The sequence below is a fragment of the Rana temporaria genome, chromosome 1 (assembly GCF_905171775.1).
Source record: "Rana temporaria chromosome 1, aRanTem1.1, whole genome shotgun sequence".
Taxonomy (NCBI): Eukaryota; Metazoa; Chordata; class Amphibia; order Anura; family Ranidae; genus Rana; species Rana temporaria.
The window spans coordinates 288,819,626-288,829,254 of NC_053489.1; positions in this window are offsets into that span (position 1 = coordinate 288,819,626).

The following is a 9,629-nucleotide window of genomic DNA, read 5'->3' on the forward strand; positions in this document are numbered from 1 at the left end:
TATCTCCCGTCCCTCTTTACTGTAAGCAGCGGGCCGGCTCTTCTTGTTCCTCCTCTCCTCCCCCCTGATATCTTCAGCCCGTCCCTCTGTCCCTTCTTACTGCACGGAGCGAGCCGATGACAGGTGACCTCGGCTCTCCTCTGTCCTTCTGCCTGACGTCTTCAGCCCGATCCCGCGGAGCACGATGACGTCAGCGGGATCTCTTCTCTCTCTCCTCCCGGATGACGAAAGAAGAGCAGGTGAATACCGGTACACCAGGGAGCTGTATACCCTACGGCAAAAGGTATTTTCTATGGTACTGCACCTTATACAGTGCCAAGATGTCTTTCTCAAAATACCGTAATGTCTCCTGACCTGACAGATGGGGGGGGTGACAGGGGGACACAGAATCTTTGTAAAATGTGTACATTCTGTAAATAAATAAGCCCTACCCCGAAAGTAAGCCCTAGTGTGTTTTTTGTGGACAAAATTAATATAAGACCCGATCTTACTTTCGGGGAAACACGGTAGGTCACTTTTGTTTGTTCATTTCCAGCCCATGGAACGCAGGAGCATCCCAGACACATGTTCCTAGCCTGTATCTGACAGGTTCGGCTTTATTGCAAGTGCATTTTATTATATTTTTAACTCAAATAAAAACAAACAATATAACCCTATTTGGGGCTGCCTTTTCAGGTTTGTTCCATATGACCTGGTGTGGAGGAGGAGAGGGGTGAGAACAGACAAGGAGCCTGGACAAAACCCTGAGGGGGAAGGTGGAGACGAATTGGAGCAGAAGAAGGAGACATTTATAAAGCACTAATAGACCCCACTGTAATACTGGTGAGTGCAGTCCAAAAAGGGCGAGCACATGTGGGTGCAAGCACAAAAGTGTGGAAAGAACACCTCAATGCTGAGCACTTTCACGTGGACTATTTTTACAAGAGACTGTTGATGTTTTCAGAAATGTAGATGTACCTAGGAGGGAGATGTTTTATAGTACTGAAGGTCTCCTTTTGCATATAGCACATTTTTTTTTTAGATTGCACAGCACATGCATTTTACAAAATTGGTTGTATAGCACACACCAGTGGTGGCTGGTGTTTTTTTGGGGGGCAAACAACCACCCAACCCCCCATTAGCCGGTTGGTCCGGGACTTACCCCATTGTGGCGGGTGGCAGGCAAAGTAGTGCTCCGTGTCCTCGCCTTCCAGCTCCTCCCCTCCTAGGCATCCAATAGGGTCGCCTGTCCTTTCAGCAAATCAGGTGACCAGTGTCAAAACCCCCTTCCTGGCCGGGAGGAGGATCAGTGTTACAATAGCAAATATTCATTCCCTGTTGTAACACACCTGGGTGGGATCGGAGCGCACTCTCTGCGACCCGGGCCCACCCTATATTGAAACGTATTAAAGCCTCTGGCTCTAATCAGCGTTTCAAAAAAACAGCCCCTCAGCATTGAAATCCATGCACCGGTGTCATGAAAGGGGCCAGACGCATGGATAGGGAAGATGGCGATAGACAGTGGGGCCACCCCTGGCACACACACTTTTATGATATTGAGTGAGTGGATACATATGAACTACACCATGTTATATATGAATTAAACTATAATAATTGTTATTTTTAGTGTTATCTACCTATTGCAGGAGGTGTAAAACATATGTACTTGAAGCACTTATCACTTTAAGGTTTATTCAAAGCTGCAGCACGCAACAACAAATACACATCACTTTTAGGCCCCTTGCATATGGACGGATAGAATGGTGCTTTTAGCTGTGGATTTTACCGCAGCTAGAAGCACACAATGCTTTCCTATGACATCATTTACACACTACGGTTACCGGCGGTTTTGTTACCCACGGTTTTGTGCGGATAGAAAAAACAGAACTGGATGCGTCCAACTGCGAAATTCTGCAGCTATCAGCACATACCTGCAGTGCATTTGGTATGAATCTTGAGGGAGAACTCCATGCCTAATTTCAAATAAACAACCGGCATGGGTTCCCCCTACAGGAGCATACCATACCAACAGCCAGGGTTGTCGGGAAGAGGCCCTGTCCTCATCAACATGGGGACAGGTGCTTTGGGGTGTTGAGGGCATGTGGCCTGGCCGTCCGTGTGAAAGGGGCCTTATTTTATTTTTTATATCATATATTATTTGTGTTGCCGATTGCCAACATTTGTCACTTCAGATCACTCCAATCCTTATGAAACATCCCAGGTTATTTTTAATCACACTGCAACGTCCAGACCTCATCTGAACAGTGCCACACCTACATTTTTTTTAACCAATTCTTGTACTCCACCTAGATGGCTGTATCTGTAGGTGCAGCAGTTCTTTGGTTTTCTTAAATCTATTGCGCGGAACCACTTCTAACAATTTTAACTAACAAGGGCAGAAGATCTAATAGATGGAAAGATGAAAAAATTACTGAATGTCCGCTTTAAACATTGTCTGTTACCTTAAGAAGAGGACCGGCGAGTCTCCGAAGCGTTGGTGTTTTTTTTTTCAGATGTTTTGCTATTGAAATCTCAGTTTGAAATCTACTTTTAGTGTGCTGGCTATTTTCACCCACAGATTTTAGCACTAAAGACCTAACAGTGACTCTATCCTCTCACCAAGCCATCTGAATCTAAAAATAAGTTTTGTTTTTGGAGATACTTTAAGAAAAAATTTTTAATAATACAAAAAGCTTTTAAAGATGAATCTGTTCAGGAAAGAACATATTTTATGTGGTGCTTTGTATCAAAATCTTAGAATCTAGAAAAATACACCCATAATTAAATAATGGTGACGCAACAGACTATGCAGAAATCGCTGCCTGGACAATGTACACTGTGTAATCTAAATAAGTTAAATGCTATCAGTTAAAATGCAAGTTGTTCCAGAACATCTGAAAAAAACTCAGCTGAACATTTAGCTGTCATGAACATGTACTGTAGTCCTCTGCCCAATTTCTACTGATAAACACACTATATGCCGTACTTTTTCAGCTGGATTCCTTTATGATATAAAAGGATACCTTCTTGATCCTTTTATGAGGGACAGGGACATTTATCTTTACCCCTTTCGTCTCCTTTCCCACCTTCAGTGTTCCATTCCCTCTTCTGCAAACTGTATTTCAGTGAGTCTTATTACTTTGATATAACTCCAACCCCCCCCCCCCCCATTATCCTTGCTTTCTTATGCTGGCTGTCCACTGTCATTGCTCTACAGGCATGTGTAACCCCCACACCACCTAGAATCTGGTCCATTAAATCCTGTCTCCATCCATCTATCCAATATCATCTCCCACTGACTCCTCTCCCTCTACCACAATTCACTCCTTCTGATCCTTCTAGCGTGAAACCAACATGCACATTTGCATTCACTTAAGAGCACAGGGAGATGGGGGACTTTCCTTTTTTTTTTATTATTATTTATTTTATTTACATTTTTTTCAAATTGGACCTTAACTTTTTTGGGATTAACTTTATTGCTATCACAAGGGATGTTGTGATAGCATGGGCTGTGGTAGGTCCTCTTTATGGAGAGATCGGGGATTTATTAGACCCCATATCTCTCATCTGGCCTAAGGCCAGTTTGATCAGATGCTTTCACAAGCCAGTAATGGCTTGTTTACATGGGACTGAAAGTAACAAAATCCTTGTTGTTTCCAGTTTCTGACATCACACAATGGAAAGGACATCAGTTCCTCTCACTGTGTCCCTGGAAGCAGATGCCACCAGTTGCATTGTTACCAGGCTCTCTGATCGGATGGGAGAGCCAAATGCAGCGGCGGGAGGGGGGACCCCCTTCCGCTACCTGTAAAAGTGATCCAGTGCTCTATCAGGCCTGATTCATACTTATGCAGGTTACAGTTTGCCTATAGCAGGTACATTTTGTATTTTTTTCAATACATGCTTTTTATCCATTGAAGTCTATGGAACCAAAAAACTGAAAAAAGTCTTGGCCCTTTACATAAAATGCACAGATGTGAAATACATTCATAAGAAACCATGTTAAATGGATCGTAGTGTGTTTCTGCAAAACTAAAAATGCACTAAAAAAATGCATAGGTGTGAAACAGACCTCACTGCTCAGATCACTTTTACCAGATAGAGAATTGCTGGGTAAAATGACATTTCTTGCAAAGCTTCCTCTTCAATCACCAGGCACTAGTAGAAGAGATTTCAGAAGCGGCGACGTCACTTCCTGTTCGTGTTCGTCACGCTCTGGGATTTAGAGTCTCAAGTTAGCAGGACCAAGGGTGGGTGTGTCAAATCATTGTTCTACTCATAGGACACCACACACACCCCGTTGCATACGCTTCTACTTTCAAATTTTTGGGGGGAGTGACTACAGTACGCATTATCCCCGCATTATGGATGGCAGTAGATTTTATAACCTGCAGGCACAGACAGTGAGGTCATAGGAGGCAGGACAGACCAGGAACCTCCGGCCCAACACTATTTATGCAGCACAGCGGGCGAATCAGACTGGACAGTAGGACTTCCAGGTCCGTCCACTGCAGTAATCGACATACTTGCATAACTGCTTGCTTTTAAATGGACTACAGTGGGGAATGTACAAGGCTGGGGGGGGGGGGGGGGGGGGGGGGGGGGAGAGGACATATCAGCCACCGGTCAGGTGAACAGGATATGAGGGGACAGGGGACATTTCCTGAAATAAAAAATGCTGGATTATACACTAGAAAGACTATGTACAATATAATCAATAATGTATTGGAGTATGGACCTGTATTTGTATATAAAAACATTTTCCCCTGGAGTTCCGATTTAATATCTTTAGCTAATCAGCCTGTGCGGGCAGGTTCTTGGAGTCTAGGAAGCAGCATTGTTTTGCTGGGAAAGAAATCAATGAATGCATGAGATGTAGGACAGGAAGGTATTTGGCATGAAGTTCAGCAGGTAGGGCAGACAACACTGGTTTGGGATTTCAGTGCAATAAAAGCACTGGGCCAGATTCACAGAAGAGATACGACGGCGTATCTCTGAGAAACGCTTGTCGTATCTATGCGGCTGATTCATAGAATCAGTTCCGCATAGATAGCCCTAAGATCCGACAGGTGTAATTGACTTACACCGTCGGATCTTAGGATGTAATTCTAGGCCGGCCGCTAGGTGGCGATTCCATTGCGGTCGGCGTAGAATATGCAAATGACTAGTTACAGCAATTCACGAACGTACACTTTACCCGTCGCTCTAACTTTACGTCGTTTCCGTCGAGATACGCCGCGTAAATCTAAGGCTGCCCTCTAGGTGAACTAGCCAATGTTAAGTATGGCCGTCGTTCCCGCGTCGAAATGTTTAAAATCACGTCGTTTGCGTAAGTCGTCCGTGAATGGCGCTGGACGCCATTTACGTTAACGTCAAAACCAATGACGTCCTTGTGACGTCATTTAGCGCAATGCACGTCGGGTAATTTGACAGACGGAGCATGCGCAGTACGTTCGGCGCGGGAACGCGCCTAATCTAAATGGTGCCCGCCCCATTTGAATTAGGCGGGCTTGCGCCGAGCGGATTTACGTTACACCGCCACAAGTTTACAGGTAAGTACTTTGTGAATCAGGCACTTACGCTGTAAACTTGCGGCGGTGTAACGTAAATGGGATACGTTACGCCGCCGCTGCGCAACGTAAATGTACCTGAATCTGGCCCACTGTCTTTACAGCCCAAAGAGGAAGTTAGGAGGGTACTGGATTTTTGCCAGATCAACGGGTATTTATTTTCTGTATGTACAACATTTTTTGCTCAGATATAAACTTTAATTCATATAGAATGGCGGGGAGTGGTATTGCACAGTACAAAAGTTCAGATATACTGAATGGGAAGTACAATATACAGTGAACCTGAAATACATAGTAACTGGGGTGTTCAAAATTAGAAAGTAATACCAAAGGGGATAATATGCAGCGATGGAGTAAGAAGTTTCACAATTATGGGTGAATGTACATTTTATACAAAATGCTTCAGTGCATGCATACTTTATAAATGTCCAGCTGTAGATTATGCAACAGTATTTCAATGGGACAGAAGTCAGAACTTGAACATTCTAAATACTTACCGTACGTTTTTCTGTTTGAGTCACTGTGGTGTTGATTTAGTCTAGTAATCAGGGACATTTGGATGTTGGAGTCTCCTAGTTATTTGGACTTTTAGATCAGAGTTTTTGTTTTGCCTTCAAAAAGTCAAATAATCTTTAATGAAGACAGATTTTACAAAGTATTTTCTGCTGCAGGTTACCACATCTCATGCACCGCTTTATATTATTTGCCATTAGGTCCTGTGTTAAAAGGATTTGCACACCATTCCATGGACTTTTTAGGTACTAAAAATACTTTCTTAGAACTGTTGACACATGTTAATTAAATTTAACACTGGTATTATAAATCTATTTTAGCCAGCAGGAATAGCCCCTGAAGTACACATTCTACTGGATGAGAAGGTGGTCACATTTGACTTATGCCTCATACACACAACAGCCCATCATACGACAATCATTTAATCAGTACAGTATGTGTCCGCTAAAAATCAATAGACGAATACTACACATGATCAGAAACACAAAAATAAACCAGGAGGACACAGGGATCACACGTATTTGACATTTCAGATACATAGCTACGCACACCAGAACGTTTTTCCAGAATCGTACAACAAAAAAATGTACTTGTCGTAGAGCACATTTTGCACTGTTGTATTCGATATTAGTTTTATGCAACAAAATGCGAACGATACGTTGTACGATAATTGGATCGTGTGTACAAGGCAGAGTTCACTGGCCTCTCGATGACTGCAAACCAACTCGGGTCCTGAGGCAGAAAGAGATTTCAACCAAAATTATTCCCTTGCAGATTTCACAATTAGGATTAGATAATTGTTGTAGGTCTGCAGTGTTCAGCCTTCTGCTATAGTAATGCTGTATAGTAATGTTGAGTACAAAAAAGGTTGCAATTTGTCTGCACAATATTGTTCTTGCAGCACTCTGGAACATCCAAATGGGAAACCTGACACAGACGCATGGTTTTTGAATAGCAGTACCTTCCCACAAACACCATTCTTGATTTAGTCTCTGTTCACACTTGTACGACTCAAAAGTTGCACCAACTTTGATGCAACTTGGATACAACTTTGGCTAGGGATAATGGAAAACTATTGCACAAAAAGTTGCATTGTAGAACATTCAGGTACAACTTTCATGCAACTTCTGAGGGTTAACATTGAATTCTTTGGCCCTCAAGTTGCATGAAAGTCAGACCAATGTAGTTCATGAACTACTTTGAGGTTGTTGCAACTAAGTCGTGCATATATGAATGGGAATCATTGGAAAACATGGGGAATGACTTGTCATGCAACTTTGAAGTCGAAGAAGTGTAAATGGAGGCTAAATGCTTTTCTTATAGTAGAAATAAACACAAAAGGTCATCAATGCCAATGAAAATGTCATCTGTTGGGCAAGGTAGCAACAGTAATGAATGTTTTTTTCTTTCAAAAACCAACCAATATTTCACCCATTCAATGGAATACCTGACTCTTTAACTACTTGCCTACTGGGCACTATGGCCCGATTCACACCTATGCATTTTTTAGTGGGTTTTCAGTTTTGCAGAAACATGCTACAGTCCATTTAACATGGTTTCCTATGGGTCACATTCACATCTGTGCATTTAATGGAAAGGGTCTGAGTTTTTTTCTGGCTTTTGGTTCCATAGACTTTAATGGATCAAAAACATGTATTTTAAAAAAACGCAAAATAGAGCTCTCTTTTGGTGGTATTTATCACCGCTGTTTTTTTTTGTGCTTTTTTGAAAAAAAACAAAACATTTTTCATATTTTGTTATAATATATTGTAAACAGGTAATTTTTCTCCTTTACTGATAAGGCAACACTGATGGGCACTGATAGGCAGCACGGAGAGGTGGCACGGATGATGAGGCACCGATTAGCAGTACTGATGGGCACTGATAAATGGCACCGATTAGCAGCACTAGTGGACACTTAGGGGACTGATGTCCCTCTAACAGAAGTCGGTTAATGGCTTCCTTCTGTTCTTAACGCTGACAGCATTAAAAATTAATAAAAAAAAGGCAGTAACCAGCTTGTGTTTACTTACGTGATCAGTACGTCATTGGCTGCAAACTGATCACGAGATAAAGGGCATGCTGTGATTGGCCCTTTACCCTGCTCTGTGATCAGCCAAGTCCCAAGGTCTCGCCGATCACAGAGCGCGCTGCCCAAGCACGGGAGGACGTCCATGTATGCCCTCCTGGCATTTGAAGCCTGCACTTTAGCCGCCTTTGGCTATAGCGTGTCATGTGAGCAAGCTAGAGATTCTAAGAACTAAGCCGCCGTCCCCCACCTCTCTATTCACATCCACAGAGGAAGAGGAGCCTGCGCCCAAGGGACACACTGCTGTGTCTATATTCTGTTCCGAGGTCTGTAAGGTAAGGGGGGCGTCTATACTGATGGGGGAGGGGTTGTCCAATGATAAAGGGTCTTCACTGAGGGGGGGTGTCTGTTCTGCTGGGGGTCTGCACTGAGTGGGGGGGTGTCTAACTGAGGGGGGTGTGTCTGTACTGCTGGGGGGGGTCTGCACTGAGGTGGGGGTGTCTGTACTGATGGAGCGTTCTGCACTGAGATGGAGGTGTCTGTATTGAGGGGGGAGGTTTATACTGAGGGAGGGGGTCTATATTGATGGAGGGGTACTGTACTTGGTGGGGGTCTGTAGTGAGGGAAGGGGGGGTCTATACTGCGGGAGGGGGGGGGACATCTTTTTTTTTCCTTGCACCGGGTGACACCAACCCTAGTGACGCCACTGAGGGACAGTCAGAGGAATGTCAGGTACACTGTATGGGAGAAACCATCCGACTTTCGGCCCGTGTGTATGGCTTCTGTCAAGCGGGCATGCTGGAAAACCAGCAACTGATCAGCCGTGCTGGTAGCTAATGGCTGCATGCTCTGATCAGCGAGTCCTGGTGGGGGGGGGGGGTCCTTGTCAGAACACAATAGCACAGCAGAGGGGATCGCTGTACTAACATTGCTTGTGTTAATACAGCTATCTGTCTGTCTTTTTTTCATTCAGCTCGCTGATTGTAGCGTTTTCCAGGCTTAATGTAAAACATCTGTATGTTTGTTCTGGTATTAAAGCAAGCAGGTCATCATGATAGCCAGGCAACCAGTATTTTCAGAAGATGCCATTCAATGGCCACTTACAAATTTCTTATAGGACAGGTTTTGTTTAAACTCACAAAATGGATATGCCCCCAATATACAATGCTATAGCAGAGAACTGCATATGATTAAAAGATCTCAACATTACAGATATTTTAAAATGTAGTGTGCCAAAATAAAATGTTGTATTACATTACATTAACATATTTATTATTTATTTGTATAAAATAAAAGATCTTAAAATGTCAGCAGAGGTAGAGTAGGTGTAATTAACAACTTATACTTACCTGTTACATTCCTTTCCAACAAAAATTATTGGAATTCCTTTTTTAAAACCTCTTATATAAATGTTACAAAATGCCTGTATGTAATGTACATGTTATAAAGGCATTTTTATACTAATAAAGGCGAACATTTAAAAAAGTAGCAACATTTCTAAATGGACGCTAATCCCCAACTCAGCAAAATAAATTAGG